General features: G+C 43.0%; 1 protein-coding gene across 4 annotated transcripts in view; it reads right to left on the bottom strand.

Annotated features, from left to right (window-relative positions):
* adcy2b (adenylate cyclase 2b (brain)) overlaps positions 1-16,911 on the bottom strand; it is a 371,550-nt gene extending 354,639 nt beyond the window's left edge. For all 4 annotated transcript variants that reach the window (XM_078428257.1, XM_078428255.1, XM_078428259.1 and 1 more), the window contains exon 1: positions 16,669-16,911. The gene's annotated coding sequence lies outside the window, so the exon portion shown is untranslated. The remainder of the gene's footprint in view (positions 1-16,668) is intronic.
* Between the last annotated feature and the right edge of the window lie 1,996 nt (positions 16,912-18,907).

Below are 18,907 nucleotides of genomic sequence, written 5' to 3'. Positions count from 1 at the left end.
CTTGCTGAACTTGAGGGTACTGTAAATAGCATTGAGAATTATTGAAGAGTGCAAGAAGCTATGGATGTGAAGGAAAACCAGTTTAAAAGAATGAGGCTGGCTAATAATGAAGGCATGATCAATTTTACAAATCCAGTGAGAAAATTGAATTTATATTTAAGTTCTGCATTTGTTTTTAATTAATATGCCCACTTAATGTCAATCACAATTAAAAGCCCAAGAAGAGAGCCCGAGAACACAGGTTAATAAGACCACAATAGTGCAGTGGGAAACATTTTAAAGCAGTAAGGCGGCATGAAAAATTACCATGCAAAAATGAAGGAACTGAACACATGAAAGGAAATCATTGGAGAGACTAAGCAAAATAATGTAAAAAGATGACTAAATTTAAAGTAAGAGGAACCATTGTAAATTGTCTCCACAGAAATGTACACTGTGCCTGTAACAAATCAGAAGAAATTGAGGAACTAGTACAATGCAGGGAATCAAATGCTGTAATTAGTGCCAAGAAATGACTGCAGAAAATGAGAAGCAGGAATTCAAGCATTCAAACACATTTGGAAGGAGAAGGAAACATGATGGATGGAATGCCTGAAATTTAAAGATAACGATAGCAGTAATAAAACTCACACCGCCTTCAGTAGATAACTATGGATAGAATAAAACATAATAAAGGATCAACCACATGTCAACTACTGACTACTAACGGTGGGTTGAAGGTCGAAGAAGAATTACTGAACCAAATTGGGAAACCGATTAAAAAGAACCTATAGAGTTGGAGTTAAATTATTTTTAAGTTTATTTTTCAGGATTTGTTATCGCCACCAAGACCGGCATTTATGAACCATCCTTAATCGCCATTTGAAATGATAGCATTGATGTAATTTTTGAACCACTGCAGCCTTTTTGAAGATACACCCAAAATGCCATTGGGATGAGAGTTCCAGAATTTAAACCCAGCAACATAAATGACTAACAGTAAATAACAGTAAACATATGTTTTCAGTGCATTCCTATGCGTCTGCTGTTCTTGTACATCTTGCTAGTCAAGGCTCAATGCTATGGAGATGCAGTTGGAGTATTCATGGCAAGTGACTGCAGTATATTTTAGATATGGTACAAAATGCAACAAAGCTGGTTGAGAGAATGAATCAGATGATGGATAGAGTACCAATCAAGTGAGCTTGTTAGGCCTGGATTGTGTCAAGCTCCTTGATTGTTGTTGAAGTGGCACTCATTCAGGTACAGAAAAAGCAATCATTACCTAGCATGCAGATGTGGACTGTTTCATTTGCTGAGGAAGTGAGAACTGAATTGAACATTGTGCAAGCATTGGTGAACATCTTCACTTTTGACCTTGTGACTGAAAGAATGAGGTGGAATATAATTCCTACAATGTATACAAGATTCTTCTAATCCAGAAAATCAACAGAAAATAAATCTGAGTGTTGGGGAATGAACACAAACAGAAAAGAAAAGTAGAAATAGTGGAGAGGAATTTAAGATAATGTCTGAGAAGGAAATAAGCATGACAAGGGTCAAACAAATAGATTAATATGCATTTAGACATTAAAATAGACAAACGTGAACAGGAAACATTTAATCGCTGTTCAGTGAATGGAGAAAAAAATCATTCTAACAAAAAGAACAAACTGAACACAGAACGGCACAGTGGAGCAGCGATAGAGTTGCTGCCTCAGCGCCAGAGACACAGGTTCGATCCTAACAATGGGTTTAGGACTTTAGATAGTTCCTGTCCCTCTCTTCCCCTCCCCCTTCCCAGTTTTCCATCTATCTTCCTGTCTCCACCTATATCCTTCCTTTGTCCCGCCCCCCTGACATCAGTCTGAAGAAGGGTCTCGACCCGAAATGTCACCCATTCCTTCTCTCCCGAGATGCTGCCTGACCTGCTGAGTTACTCCAGCATTTTGTGAAATAAATACCTTCGATTTGTACCAGCATCTGCAGTTATTTTCTTACACTAACAATCGGTGCTGTCTATGCAGAGCTTGTACGTTCTCCCTGTGACTCTGGGTTTTAAAGACATGCAGGTTTGTACGTTAATTCGCTTCTGTAAATTGTCCCAATGGTGTAGGACATCGAACCAGTGTTGATGGTTGGCCTGGACTCAGTGGGCAGGGGGCCTGTTTCTATGCTGTATCTCTAAACAAAACTAAACAAATGAGACACCATAACTGCAAGAAAAATTAACGGAATACATTAAGTGCACGGAAAGCAGAGGAAAGCACAACAGGGAATATAAAATAAGGTTAGTAGAAATGTCATAAAAACAACTGTGAAAGCAATGAGGAACTAAGAAATCAAATGATTAAAGATCACAAAACAAAAACAACGTCGGAAAGAAGGGGAAAGATATTCTGCAGCGTGACTTTAGAGAGCTCGGAAGAAGGCTGCAAAGCAGGACCTCCAGGGTGGTTATCTCCGATTTGCTTCCAGTTCCTCGTGCTGGTGAGGGCAGGGACCATATGGGACCTGAATGTGTGGCTGAGGAGCTGGTGCACGGAGCAGGGATTTAGATTCTTAGACCCAGTGGGATCTGTTTTGGGGTAAGGGTGGATTGTACAAAAGGGACGGGTTGCACCTCAACATGCAGGGGACCAGTATTCTGGCAGGCAGATTTGCCACTGCTACACAGTAAATAGTGGGGAGAGCGTTTCAAATGGGATAGACAAGGATGGAGTTAAAGGGAAAGAGAGTGTAGGAAATATTAAGAAACACCCCAGAATTAACGGGACAGAATGGCCCAGTGTAATAGGAATCAATGTGGAAGCTGAGATGAGCAAAGGATTAAAAGTACTATATATGAATTTGTGAAGTATAAGAAGTAAAGTGGATGAGCTTGAGGCTCAGTTAGAGATTGGTAGGTATGACATTGTGGGGATTACAGTGATGTGGCTGCAGAGGGATTAGGACTGGAAACTGAATATTCAAGGTTTTACGTCCTATAGAAAGGACAGGCAGGTGGGCAGAGGAGGTGGGGTAGCTCTGTTAGTGAGGGATGGAATTCAGTCCCTTGCGAGGGGTGAAATTGGGACTGACGATGTAAAGTCACTGTGGATAGAGTTGAGGAATTGTAAAGGTAAGAAGACACTAATGGGAGTTATCTACACACGCCCAAACAGTAGCCTGGATATAGGGTGTAAGTTGCAGCAGGAGTTAAAATTGGCATGTAACAAAGGTGATGCTCCTGTGGTTATGGGGGATTTCAATAAGCAGACTGGGAAAATCAGGTTGGTTCTGGACCCCAAGAAAGGGAGTTTGTCGAGTGCCTCCGAGATGGATTCTTAGAGCAGCTTGTACTAGAGCATAACAGAGAGAAGGCAATTCTGGATTTAGTGTTGTCCAATGAACCAGATTTAATAAGGGAACTCAAGGTAAAGGAACCGCTTGGAGGTAGTGACCATAATATGATTAGTTTTAATCTGAAATTTGAGAGGAAAAGGTTGAACCAGGAATGTCAGTGTTGCAGATGAACAAAGGGGACTATGAAGGCATGAGAGAGGAGCTGGCCAAGGTCGAATGGAAAAGGATCCTAGTAGGAATAACGGTGCAACAGCAATGGCAGAAATTTCTGGATATAATCCAGAAGATGCAGGATTATTTCATTCCAAAGAGGAAGAAAGATTCGTAGGGGAGTAAGAGGCAACTGTGGCTGAGAAGGGAAGTTAGGGTTGGAATAAAACTAAAAGAAAAGTTGTATAAGATAGCAAAGAGTAGCAGGAAGCCAGAGGAGTGGGCAACATTCAAAGGACAACAGAAGATAGCAAAAATGGAAATACAGGCTGAAAAGATGAGGTACGAAGCAAAGCTGGCCAAGGACAGTAAAAGCTTATTTCGGTATGTTAAGAGAAAAAGATTAGTAAAGAAAAATGTGGGTCGCTTGAAGGCAGAAACAGGTGAAATTATTATGGGTAACAAGGAAATGGCGGAAGAGTTGAACAGGTACTTCGGATCTGTCTTCACTAAGGAAGACACAAACAATCTTCCAGATGTACTAGTGGACAAAGGAGACAGAGGAACTGAAAGAAATTTGCATTAGGCGAGAAATAGTATTGGATAGACTGATGGGACTGAAGGCTGATAAATCCCCAGGGCCTGATGGTCTGCATCCCAGGGTACTCAAGGAGATGGCTCGAAATCATGGATTCATTGGTGATTATCTTCCAATGTTCTATAGATTCAGGATCAGTTCCTGTAGATTGGAGGGTAGCGAATATTATCCCACTTTTCAAGAAAGGAGCGAGAGAGAAAACAGTGAATTATAGACCAGTTAGCCTGACATCGGTGGTGGGGGAGATGCTGGAGTCAATTATTAAAGAGGTAATAATGGCGCATTTGGATAGCGGTAAAAGGATTGGTCCAAGTCAGCATGGATTTATGAAGGGGAAATCCTGCTTGGTTAACCTGGAATTTTTTGAGGATGTGACAAGAAAATGGATGAAGGAGAGCCAGTGGATGTAGTGCATCGAGACTTTCAGAAAGCCTTTGATAACGTACCACACGGGAGGTTGGTGAGCAAAATTCGAGCACATGGTTTTGGGGGTAGGGTATTGACATGGATAGAGAATTGGTTGGCAGACAGGAAGCAAAGAGTAGGAATAAATGGGTCCTTTTCAGAATGGCAGGCAGTGGAGAGTGGAGTGCCACAAGGCTTGGTGCTGGGGATGCAGCTATTTACAATATATATGAATGATTTGGATGATGGAATTAGAAGTAACACTAGCAAGTTTGCGGATGACACAAAGCTGGGTGGCAGTGTGAACTGCAAAGAGGATGTTAGGAGGTTGCAGGATGACAGACAGGTTGAGTGAGTGGGCAGATGCATGGCAGATGCTGTATAATGTAGATAAATGTGAGGTTATCCACTTTGACGGCAAAAATAAGGAGGCAGATTATTATCTCAATGGTATCAGATTAGGTAAAAGGGAAGTGCAATGAGACCTTGGTGTCCTTGTACACCAGTCACTGAAAGTAAGCGTGCAGGTACAGCGGGCAGTGAAGAAAGCTAATGGCATGCTGGCCTTCATAACGAGAGGATTTGAGTACAGGAGCAAAGAAGTCCTCCAGTTGTAGAGGGCCCTGGTGAGATCACATGTGGAGTATTGTGTGTAGTTTTGGTCTCCTAATTTGAGGAAGGACGTCCTTGCTATTGAGGCAGTACAGCGTAGGTTCACAAGGTTAATCCCTGGGATGGAGGGACTGTCATATGAGGAAAGATTGGAAAGACTTGGCTTGTATTCACTGGAGTTTAGAAAGATGAGAGGGGATCTTATAGAGACGGATAAAATTATCAAAAAGACTAGACAAGCTACATGCAGGAAAAATGTTCCCAATGTTGGGGGGTCCAGAACCAGGGGACACAGTCTAAGAATAAAGGGGAGGCCATTTAAAATTTAAGTGAGAATTTTTTTTTTCACCCAGACAGTTGTGAATTTGTGGAATTCTCTGCCACAGAAGACAGTGGAGGTCAATTCACTGGATGAATTTAAAAGAAAGTTAGATAGAGCTCTAGGGGCTAGTGGAATCAAGGGATATGGGGAGAAGGCAGGCACAGGTTACTGATTGTAGATGATCAGCCATGATCACAATGAAGCTGGCTCGAAGGGTCAAATGACCTCCTCCTGCACCTATTTTCTTTGATTCTATATTTCTATGTAAAAATAGTGCAAAAGATTCCACAAGTGCATAGATAAAAAGTCAGACTCTGATTAGGTCACTAAATGTCAAACAGGAGCAAGATGTCACAAGCAAATATAGCTAAATGGCAAAAGTGAGGTTAAGTGATTATTTCATGTCAGTTTTTACCAAGGAGACAGATCATCTGCTCACATCGAAAAGTGAAATTTGAAATATGCCCTCATGTAAAACATTATCGACTGATGTCTAAAATTAGGAGATATGGAGTTTGAGGACAAATGAAAGGCATATCCAGGTGGTTTCAGGAAGTGGGGATGATGAATAACAACAGAAAGTGGCAGAAAATTGGCAATATGCTCCTCCAAGGATCAGTGTCACTGTAAACACTTTAATTAATTAAGATTTACAATCAAAAATGTTTCACAAATTGGGCAGGTGATAACATTTGTGACAGGAGTAGACGTGGTAGTGGATAGTGTAGCGACAGAATTGCTAAAGATAAACAAGACAATTGCAAAAAATGCCTTATAATTGCCTAAGGTCTACTAGAGTGCATAAAGTAGTCTTACATCACTTAGAAAATAAAAATCTGCATGCAATAAAGATCCAATGTGCTTTCTTATTGTTAATACTCAAATGGACGAAATGGAACACAGGTTAATAAGACCATAAAAAGCAAACTAAGCCAAACAAGTTTATTTCTACACCCTAGGTTTTCAAACTGATAGGCCAGTAAATTTGAAAGGGATAGCAAAATATCTTTTTTAATTATCTTCCTATTCATTTTTTATAATTAGAAGGGACAATGAGAAGTAGAGAAAGCAAATCTCTTTGAACTGGAATACTCCAAGAATAGTTTGAGAATCTCTATTTTAAAATAATAAAATGAAAAAGAATTATGATAAATCTATGGTACTATGTGTAATCCTAGTCAGCATAACAAACACAATATGCCGGTGCTGTGGCACGTGACATTTTTTATGGAAGCGGCCAAAACTATGAGATAGTTGATCAGAATGTGTCTCTATTCTCCTTAAAGCTATAAGACTGGAGGTTGATCTAGAGAACCCATCCATAAAATTCTTTAAAATAATGGAAGTTTTTGGAAAGCAGAATGCTTCCATTTTCGATCAAGAACAAAGTTGAGGGCAACCAATATAGATTAGAGAGAAGACTTGAAAGTCACAAAGACAATAGAATAAACAATCTGATGATGGATTACAGCAAAAATTAAAGAGCAGCACTGTCCAATAAAATACCATACAAAGTTGCCAGGAAATGCAGTTAGCCTGAGGTTTAGGTTTATTATTGCCACATGTACCGAGCGAGATACAGTGAAAGACTTTGTTTTGCATGCTGTCCGATCAGATATTATACATAAATACAATCGTCAAATTCAAGTACTATAGGTAGAGCAAAGGGTAAGATACAATGTGCAGAATACAGTTCTCAGCATTGTAGCCCAACAGTTCCAGAGACAAAGACTAATATCCGCAATGAGGTAATTAGACACTACCTTAGCTTGTGCAGGGACAGCTCAGACGCCTGATAATGATATTGCACACATTTTAGAATTTAACAAATAATAACCAAAATATTTCCAATGAAAAGCAAAATTCAAAAATTTCCAATGAAAAGCAAAATAGGAGAATAAACTTGCACGATACATGAAACCACACCATAAGACCTATCAAGGACAAATGTGGATCCCTTACAGAGAAAGACAAATTATAACAGGTAAAAATGGAATGACAGATTAATTAAACAAATGCTTGATAACAATCTTCATGGAAGTAGACGGCAAGCCTCCCAGAATTACTAGGGAACCAAAAGCCTGATGCAAATGAGTTGCTGAAAGAAATAAGGATCAATAAAGATATACTCCAGCGGAAATTAATGAACTTAAAAATTGATATATTCCAAAGAACTGATGGTCTACATTCCAGTGTTTTGAAAAAGGCCAAGGAGATAACAAATGCTCTGGTTATCATCTTCCAAAACACCAGAGATCCTGGAATGATTCTTGCACGTCCCATTATGTAAGAAAGCAGGCAGAGAGAAATAAAAATAGGATCCAGCAACTGTTAACTGACATCGACATTGGAATCTATAAACAGGAACATAATCGCCAGACACCTAGAAAATAGCAATATGGAAAATGGTGATGTTCAAAAGTCATTGGAAACTAAAAGAATGTAAGAATACAAATCATATAGAAAGACACAAAACGCTGGAGTAACTCCAGGCCGCTTCCCTGGAGAACATGGATAGGTGATGTTTCAGGTCAAAACCCTTCTTCAGACTAATTGTAGGGGACGGGTAAGAAAGCTGTAAGAGGGGAAAGGCAGGACAGAGCATGGCCAGGTGAACACAGGTGTGGAGGATTTAGATAGGTAGGTTGTTGGACCAAGGCCAGAGATGAAGAGAGAGGTGCGGGCCAAAATGATAGAGTTGCAAATTGTTAAGCTTGGGGTTAGAAAGGTTGCGAATTGTGTATCCATTGTAAATGGTGCAAGTGGAGGGGGAGGGGAGAAATCGATGTGAGGTCAGCCAGTGTTCAGAAGAGGGGTGGGGACGAAAGGGTTAGGAGGAAGAAGAGGGGGTGGAAAGAAAAGGGTGGTTCATGAAGGATAAAGGGAGAGGGGGAAGGAGGTTGTTGTGAGTTAGTTACTTAAAATTGGAGAATTCAACATTTACACCATTGGGTTGCAAACTACCCAAATACGAGGTGCTATTCCTCCAGTTTGTGTGTGGCTTCACTCTGGCAATGGAGGAGACCCAGGAGTGAAAGGGCAGTATGGGAAAGGGAAGGGGATTTTAAATGGTTAGAACAGGAAGATCCAAAGGCCTGTGCGGACTGAGCGCATGTGTTCAGGAAGGCGGTCGCCAAACCTATGCTTGGTTTTGCCGATGTACAGAATCCCTTCCCTTCCGTCCCCTCCCACCCCCCTTGAACCCTAGCTGATCTTGCATGATTGTATCATGGCCTGGTTCAGCAACAAGGAACCACACCACCTTGGCCATACTCAAACTTCACTCCTGTCATCGGGAAGAAGGTATATAAGTCTGAAAAACATGATGTCCAGGTTGAGGAACAGCTTCTTTCCAACAACCATCAAGCTATTGAACACTACAAATACCAACTAAAGTTGTAACTATGAACTGTCTTTGTTATGCTAGGACTTCAGGCCTTTGTTTTGTTTTGCTTTATTTTGTTTTATTTACTGATTTTTTTAATTGTTTTATTATTATGTTATCTATTGAGTACTGCGTTTACAGACAATTTATGCTGAAAGAATTTCATTTTTCTGTTTCGGTACATATGACATTAAATACTCTTGACTCGGAGTGAGTACTGCAATGGGGCTGCCTTGTGTCAATTATATAGGCCCTTGGTGAGAACACATATGGGATATATAGGGCCTTGGTGAGAACATATGGGATTATACAACCTTGGCTTGCTCATCTAAATAAAGATGTGCTGCCTATAAAGGAAATACCGGGAATGTCCACCAGACTTTTATCCAGGAAGAAAGATTTCTCATACGAGGAGAGATTGATAAGATGGGACCTTCATTGCCTGCAGTTCAGAAGAATGAGACGAGCCCTCATTGAAATGCGCAACATTTTAGAGGAATCAATAAGGCAGATGCAGAAAGATATTTCCTACAGCTGAGTCAAGAACTAGAGGGGTCACACAATCTCAAAAGGGGAAGACTGAAATGTGGAGAAATTTAGGAGTGAAATTTTGCATTCAGAGGAGGTGATTTTTTAGAATTATCTATCCAAAAGGGTTGTAGAGACTAAGACAGTAGAGACTACATTCAAGGCAGAGATAACTGGATTTCTAGAAATTAAGAGATTCAAGGGATTTGGACAGGAAAGTGTAGTTAAGATAGTAGGTCAGCCAAGGTGTTGATGAATGACAGAGCAGACTTGAGTTCCCAAATGGCCAACTTCCACTCCTGTTTTTTTAAATATTTTAAGAAAGCATGATCTGGCTAGGCCTTTGTCTAGAAGATTTATTCTGTGCAATTCTTAAAGTTCAGTGCAGTTCAGTGTATTGTCACGTACCGAGGTACAGTGAAAAGCTTTGTTGCGTGTTAACCAGTCAGCGGAAAGACAATACATGATTACAATCAAGTCATTCACAGTGGACAGATACAAAAGGTACTACATTCAGTAGTCCCCATGATGGTGAATATACACCAGGATTCTGTCACCCAGGAGTAATATAATATTTCTTATCACTTAATATTCAATTGTTTTGATATTCCAACAAAAAAAAAGTGCTTCCATGTTTACTCATTAAATAGTGGAATGAAACCAAAAAAATTGTGCATCTTTTATTGTAAATAATGTAAATTTATTTTGTCATCAGGAATAAAATGATTGCCATCCCTTTCTTTATTGTGAGACAGCTTACAAATTGGACAGGAAGATTTTGAATGTGTGGTTATATACAAGATTTTGTTTAGTTCCAAATGCTTGTGCAGGTAACTGAGCAATTACACATTGTCAGCATAATCTGAAGTCTCTTAACAGCAGGCATATGTAAATTTTAACTATCCCAAGTGGTGTCGTTATTTTTCCAACATGCTCATTTTATTCAATGCAATTTTTTTATTTTTTTTAAAGGATCTCAACAAGAATTATTTGTTGTGTGGCATCTAAACATTTTGGATTACAGAATAGTAACACTGGGTGGAAGCAGGATGGTATAATCAAGATGTATGCAATTGTTCACCCTGAAGAAAAAGGAGTCCAAACTCTAGACGGAGCCTTGCAGTTTCACTCTACTTTAAATTCTGCAAAGTCAATGAAAGGATATTTTCAGCAAAAAAGTGTATTATATTTGTGAAAACATTCTTGCAGCAATGTGAATTCTAAAGTGTGCTGAAAACCTTCAAATATTCTGCAGCTCCAGCTGGGTCCCTTGCTGTTTGTTATATACAGTAACCATTTGTACGACAACACTGTTAGTAAATTTGCAGATCACACCAAAATTGACAACATAGTGGACAGTGAGACAAGATGTGCAAGTTTACAAAAAAAAACAAGTAATGGCAAATGGAATTTTACAGCAACTCTGATAGGTGCGAGGTGCTGCACTATGCTATGTAATGCGGGGATGACGCTGGGCTCGGCAGTGACCAGACCATCACTCACAGTGGGGGGATCTCACGCGATTTATTTTATTTACAGTGGTAAATCCAGGACTGCATGGGGGTGTAATCCCTTGCTGTCAAGGTGCCTGTGCGGTGATGCAGGCGATCTCGGACTTGCCCCACAGCTCAGTCCTGGTTTTGTAGGAGGCGACTTGGCAATCTCAGGCTTATCCCTGTAATTCACCTATGCGCCGAGGCACTCTCAGGTTTTTCCTTGTGGCTCAGCTTTGGGGCTTGAAGATGCAATGTGGGCAATGTCTGGATTATCGTGGCGGCTCAGTCTTTGCCTCTGTGTGTGGGTGCAGTCTCTTTTTGTCCATGGGCAGCAAGAGGCACTGGCATCTCAGGCTTGCACTGACCACTCAGTCTTAGTCTCAGTAGAGCCATTGACTGTCTAGGGCATCTTCCAGGCAGCAAATCTTTACCACATGGTGCCACTGGTGGTCTCAGGATTGTCCCAGTGGCTCAGACTAGCGATAAGGTAACACAGCTAGTGAGAGGCTCCACCCTTCCTCTCTCTCCTCCCTTCCTAAGGTCCCTCTCCCCCTCCCCCCTCCTTGCTGCAATGCCTGGGTTTTAGAAGGAGTAGGCTGATAAAGTTCAGGTGGGCCAATCCAATATCAGCTGATTCGACCCTGCTTTTGTTAATGATGCTGGGAATTGGCCTCTCTTAGCCTGTCAGCCATCAGGGTCAGTTTAGTTTTAGTTTAATTTATTATTATCAGCTGTACCGAGGTACAGTGAAAAACTTGTTGTTGCGTGCTATCTAGCCAGTGATGAGACTATACATGATTACAATCAAGCCATGTGTCAAGTGGACAGTGTGGTGAAAGTGCTTGGCACACTTGCCTTCATTGAGAAGAGTGTTGAGTACAAAAGTAAAAATATCATGATGCAGCTGCACAAGTCATTGCTGAGACCACATTTGGAGTACTGTGTGCCAATCTGGCCACCCACCTGTAGTAAAAATGTCATTAAGTTGGAAAGTGTGCAGAGGAGATTCACCAGAATATAACCTGGGCATGCGTTATAGGGAGAGGTTGGATTGGGTGGCACTTTTTTTCTATGAGGCTGAGGGGGTGACCTTAGAGATGTACAAGATCATGAGAGACATGGATAAAGTGAACACTCATAGCCTTTTTTCCCCAGGATAAATGTTTCTCAAACTAGAGGACATAGGTTTAAAGGAGAGATTTAAGAGGCCATCAGAGCCAACTTTTTCACTCAGAGAGTAATCCATATCTGGAATTAGCTACCATATTACCACATTAAATTTGGTAATATTTCTTTCATTCCTCTGCAACTACTTGTTGCTTAATTTATTTCTGTCCGTATACCCCATGTTGTGTGTTTGATATTTTAACTACAAAAAAAAAAATCCACATTCACTTGAATTAATTGTTACACACGTTCCATTAAACTCTGAATGAAAATGGTACTTAAAAGCACTAACGCCCACACATTACATATGAACACTCAAATCTGTCAATAACCATGTATCAGGAGAACCAAAACTAGACTGCCCAGTCACAGATACACTACGCATTGCCGAAGACAAATGCACAATTTGATCTGAAATTATTGCATATAATAATAATAATAATGCATTACATTTATATAGCGCTTTTCAAACACTCAAAGACGCTTTACAGGGATTACTAGAACATAGAGAAGAAAATAAATAGATAAATAAGTAAACGAACAGAAAAAGGAGACAGAAGGTGAGGTGACGGTCAGTGGTTGAAGGCAGTGCTGAACAGGTGAGACTTCAGTGATGTTTTGAATATGGTGAGTGAGGAGGAGTCTCTGACGGTTTGGGGTAGTGAGTTCCAGAGGGTGGGAGCAGCGATGGAGAAAGCCCTGTCCCCCCAGATATCACAAAGGTTACTGGTTATGTATTCAAATTAATAGTTGGATTATAGTGCATTTAAATATTCATAAACCATTTTTAGCTTAATTGTTTGTGATATAGGGTCTGTGAGAATTCAATTAATTTTACAATTAGAAATGGTTCAGGAAAGTTTCACAACATATTGGTGTAGTGGAGCTGCTGTCTTAAATTGATGGAATTTGGGGAACATAAAATGGGATTATTGTAAATGGGTGCTTGATGGTTAGTGAGAGCTTGCTGGGCTGAAGAGCCTGTTTCAGTGATGTATAATTTTATGACTCTACCAGGGGACAATTGGATTATGTTATCATTTCAATAATTTGTCTAAATGTCCTACAAAATGTATAACAACATTTTCATTAAACATTTAGTGGGAAAATATCCAAATTACACTAAGACTCAACACAGTTCTTCCTGACTGTGGGTTCATGAGCTATTGCTGAGCCTTCAAGTACCTTTTTAATGGTGTTGACATATTGAGTTCCAGAACCCTGCCAGAATTTGGGTGAAATCCCCTCTGATCCTTCTACCAATCTGTTTAATTTATATCCTGTGGTTAATGGCCTCAGAAAAATATGCCTGATTAGGTCTCCAATTCACATAAGCATTAAATACATACAAGCTCAGCTTCTTTCATTCCAATGCTCTCTATCAATGTAGCCTAATAACTAAAATTATCTGTAACATTTTCCTGTAACATGGCAATCAAAACTGGTGTTGTCAATAGTTCTGTGGTCAGTTAGTTACTTTTCCCAGTTATGTGTACAGCCTTGGGTGTTAATATAGACTGTGCAGGTTCACCAGGTTAACACAGAAATGAGATGTTGCATAAATGAAAAGAAGCATTGAATATTGAGGCTATTTCAATTGCAATGAAGGCGGCAGAGGGGGATTTAATAATGCTTATGAAGACTATGCATAGGGAAAGATTATTTCTTCTGGTTCAGGAAATGAGCGCAGGGAACTAGCACAATTTTGCTTCTTAAAGGTTCAGCAAACAGTAATCAATGTTGGAAACAAAGAAATGCAGATACTGGTTAACAGACAAAAGGACACATAGTACTGGAGTAAAGCAGCAGGTCAGGCAGCATCTGAGGAGTTACTCCAGCACATTGTGTTCTTTTGTGTTCATTCACCATTCAGATTTGGCATCTGATATTACAAAATATTATTTGCCAATTGCAGTGCTCAGAATGCTCCCATATAAAGTAACTGTGTACTTTACAAGTCACACAATAAAAATCACACCGGATCAGACCTAAGATGGTAGTTGTTAATAGAATTTCATACAAACTTGCAATGTTTTATTAATAGATACCGAACAGTACCAATGACTTACGATGTTCCTTTCTTCTTACAAATGAAAGAGGTTATAGCTGTCTTATAAATAAAACAAGGCATGCCACTGATTTCACACAAACATACATGAGCAGGTGACTCCTGGGAATACTTTAAATTACATTCATGTTGAAAAAGTATGTGCATTGACCTGTAATATTTAGACAATACAAACATGAACACACACATTGATTCGCCCATGTGCTTGCAGCTGATACTTTGTCAATAAGCCATTTGGCAAAGAAAAGTGATTATCAACGGAGGCAAATCATAGAGGAACTGGGTGGGAAAGTGTTAAATGTTTGATGAGCCCTGGTCTTACTGATTGCAGAACAGGCTGAGGGGGCGCAGTACCTATTCCTGCTCCAATCGTATATGTTCCTCGAAACAGAACAGTGATTTTCCGACTCGTGCAAAGATTCAAACTCAAAAATAATTCACAAAATGTTAGCTTCGGGCATTCCGAAGTTATAAAGTAAATATTTATTGGTCCTGGTCGAAAATCGACAAAGTTAACAGTTTGCAATGGGGAGAGAAATGACAATCACGTCACGATATTAGCTTCATGGTTGGATGTCCGCGCTTCCAGATCAGAGACCGCTGAGCGTGGATTGTGTTTGGGACTCGCTGTCATTTCATGCAAGTTTGGCTCATTGTGCAGCATACTATCAACCAGATCAATCATTCTGCAAAATACCGAGAATCCTACCTAGTCCGTAAACTCGACTCGGCTCTTTTGGCATGAAGGCTAAGTTTTTTAATGCGTCCTTAATTTCGGGATCTATCTTCGCATTTATCGATCAACTCAACCTGTAATGTATCTTTCTGTGCACATAATCCCGAAATCATTTATCACAATGACCATTCATATTCTCGACAATTCTCAATTAAGAGCCTCTCCCGCCGCAGTAAATGGCAAAAAGTACCTTGTAACTAGATTTATATTTTTGCTGATTTAGTTTGGTGATAATATCCTTACACAAATGTAATCGGACCAAGCGACAATATGGAATTGAGTGAGGATGGGGTACAGTTAGAAGGGATACACGCGAGATCTTAATGCAGATGTGGAGCGGGTCAGCACTCCACGGTGGTGTGGTTTAATGCTGCCGTCTCAGTTTTCGGGTATCGGGTTCGATCCTAACATCGGGCTCTGTCCGTGTGAAGTCTGAACGTTTCACACTGTGAAGAAGGGTCTCGACCCGAAACATCATATATTCCTTTTTCTCCAGAGATGCTGTGTGACCCATTGAGTTTCTCCAGCTTTTTATGCCTATCTCCCAGTGACCGCCCCGCTTTCCTCCCGGCGCTGCGTTTTCCTCCCAATTCTTAAGAGACCAGACAAGTTATTTCACCATTGTGTAAATGATCTCTTCATGAATGTGGATAGGACAAAACAAAACAAAGGGGGTTGTGGACAGGTTGAGAAAGGATGTACATGCCACTGGGATTGGCGCGTCTCTCCTGGCAGCTAGCATGGAAAATGGTGGGCCGAATGGCCTATCTCTGGGTCGTTGGAGCAGGGGGTACAATGTGAAGTGATGGGGGGGGGGGGGGAAGAATTCGGGTGGGAACGTGTAGAGGTGTTTGGGTAGGAGTGTGAAGGGCACAGGTGGGGAGGGGGGTATTCCCGGTGGGAGATAAATTGAGATCAAGTGGTGGGGGATACGTGGGGATCGAGGAAGGAAACTGGCAGGGTTGGTGAGAGGGCAGAGAGAAGAGAGGGAAGGGCATAACAGAGCTGAAGGTAGGAGGTATAGAAGGTGGGTGGGAGAGAGGAAAGGGAAGAAGAGATCCGTGGGCAAAAGGGGTAAAAAAATATAATGTCGATGGAGGAGAGTCCGACATTTTCATAAATTATAGGAGCAGAATTCGGTCATTCGGCCCATCAAATCTACTCCACCATTCACTCATGGTTGATCTATCTTTCTCTCTTAACCCCAATGTGTTTGCCCGGAGACACAAGAGGCAGCAGATGCGGGGATGAAGTAAAGACAAGTGGTGGATGAACTCAGCGGGTCAGGGAGCATCTCTGGAGAGAATGGACAGCTCGACGTTTCGGGTCGGGACCCTTCTTTAAACCGATGGAGTAGGAGGGAGAAAACTGGCAGAAAGCGATGGAATTAACTTGCCTAAACTGGTCCGCGCGCATCTAAGGCAATCAATGAATGGCTTTGTGAGCGCAAAGCTGGTCAGGCTGTAAAATCTACAATGTGGGATCGTGGACCGGGAAAGAAAGTGTCGACCATGGATAAATCACAAAGAAGCCAGCGCCATTCAGTCCTTCAGACAGCAGTCACCTGGTCTACAGCCCAGCTGTCCCTGGGACCCCAAGTGTCCAGGAGACCCCCCTCGCCCAGGCTGGGCGAGTCTGGGTCTCTCTCCCTTGGGAACACGTCCAACTGTGCACACAAGTCAAATATTCGGTTCTCTAATTCCGCGGGCAAACTATGAGTGACAGCGGATAGATGTTACTGCCGTCAAAGTATCCAGCTCCCGCGCAACCGCCAGAGAAACCATTTGTTGTCAACCCGGTTTAACTTCCCGCAAAAGGGTGCAGTTTGCAGTAAATATGTCTTTCAGTTCACGCTGAGAAAGCATTGCGTTACTCACCGGCTGTGCTCGGAGTGTGCTGGCTTTGCGCGGTGTGGAGGGAGTTGTGTTGGTGTCCCTGTGGAGGGAGATCCTGCCGCCAACACGCCTCTAGCCCATCCTCTCCTGTCCGCCTTGTGCCCACAGTCACAGACCCTTCGCGCCTCTGGTGGATGCGCTGCTCATCTGGCAAGTGTGTTGATGAAGTCTTCACTTCCTTGCACCAGCTCCGAGCTCCGAGCCCGGCTTGTTTGCGTGCGGTGACAGGTCCACAGTCTGAGAGCGTTGACAACGGGACTGGCAGCGACTGGCGTCTCTGGCTCCCAGACTGGCAGACCAGACCAGACTCCCACACCGACAGACTGGCAGCCTAGACAGTCACTCTCTGCTTTTGGCTTCTGGCAGAGGCGAGAGAGGCGGAGCTCACCCCTTGGCCGCCGCCGCCGCCGCCCCCCACCCCCACCCCCACCCCCACCCCCACCCCCACCCCCACCCCCACCCCCACACCCACACCCAATCATACATGGACACCAACTGGTCCCATTACACGTGGGCACGAAACGGCTCCATCAAATCCCCCGCAACTCAATCACACCTGGCCACCAACCTGACACCCCCCCGCGCGCGCAATACACCTAGACACCAACTGCCCCCAATAACACCGGACCATTAACTGCCCACCCACCCACAATCAATCACACGTGGCCACCGACTGATCCCCCCCCCCCTCCCCATCACACCTGGCCACCAACCCTCCCCCTCCCCATCACACCTGGCCTCCAACTCCCCCCCATCACACCTGGCCTCCAACTCCCCCCATCACACCTAGCCTCCAACTCCTCCTGCTCCCCATCACACCTGGCCTCCAACCCTCCCCCCATCATACCTGGCCTCCAACTCCCCCCCATCACACCTGGCCTCCAACCCTCCCCATCACACCTGGCCACCAACCCTCCCCATCACACCTGGCCTCCAACCCTCCCCCTCCACCATCACACCTGGCCTCCAACCACTCCCCCCCCTCTCCTATCACACCCAACCAATCACCCCCCCCCCCACCCCCCTCATTTACACGTGGTCGCCAACCCGCCCACAATCACACCTGGCCACCAACTGAGCCTGATGGCATCCTGTGACCAATTAGCCCCACTTACACCTAGGCTTGGCAAAGAGCACTTGGACCATCTCAGACACCTTGGGCGGCACGGTGGCGCAGCAGTAGAGTTGATGCCTTACAACGAATGCAGCGCCGGAGACTCAGGTTCGATCCTGACTACGGGCGCCGTCTGTACGGAGTTTGTATGTTCTCCCCGTGACCTGCGTGGGTTTTCTCCGAGAACTTCGGTTTCCTCCCACACTCCAAAGACGTACAAATATGTAGGTTAATTGACTGGGTAAAATGTAAAAATTGTCCCTAGTGTGTGTAGGATAGTGTTAATGTTCTGGGCGGCGCGGACTCGGTGGGCTGAAGGGTTGTTTCCGCGCTGTATCTCTAAATCTAAATCTAAACCTCCCTCCCCTTTCTTGATCTCACAGTCTCCATCACAGGAAATGGACTATTGACTGACGTCTATTATAAACCCACTGACTCACACAACTATCTCGACTACACTTCGTCCCACCCTGCTTCCTACAAAGACTCTATCCCCTGCCCCCAATTCTTCCATCTCCACCGCATCTATGCCCAAGATGAGGTGTGCCATACTAGGACATCCAAGATGTCCTCATCCTTTAGGAAACGGGGGTTCCCCTCTCCCTCCCTCTAGTCGCAACAGAGACTGAGTCCCCTTCCACCCCATCAGCCGTTGCATACAACACACAATCCTCCGAAATGTATGCCACCTCCAACAGGAACCCACCACTAGCCACATTTTCCCATCTCTACTCCTTTCCGCCTTCCGTAGGGACCGTTCCCTCCGCAACTCCCTGGTTAACTTATGCTTTCCCAACCAAACTACCCCTCCCCAGGGACTTTCCTCTCCAACCGCAGAAGATGCAACACCTGTCGCTATACCTCCTCCCTCGACTCTGGCCAGGGACCCCGACAATCGTTTCAGGTTGGGCAGAGGCTCACTTGCACCTCTTCCAACCTCATCTACTGTATCTGTTGTTCAAGATGTGGACTCTTATACGTCGGCGAGACCAAACACAGACTGGGCGATCGTTTCATGGAATACCTTCGCTCAGCCCGTGTGAACCAACCTGGACACTTTAATTCTCCTTCCCATTCCTACAGACCTTTCTGTCCTAGGTCTCCATT

This window comes from Rhinoraja longicauda, chromosome 2, assembly GCF_053455715.1.
Source record: "Rhinoraja longicauda isolate Sanriku21f chromosome 2, sRhiLon1.1, whole genome shotgun sequence".
Classification (NCBI taxonomy): Eukaryota; Metazoa; Chordata; class Chondrichthyes; order Rajiformes; family Arhynchobatidae; genus Rhinoraja; species Rhinoraja longicauda.
This window is presented reverse-complemented; position numbering and strand designations above follow the sequence as displayed.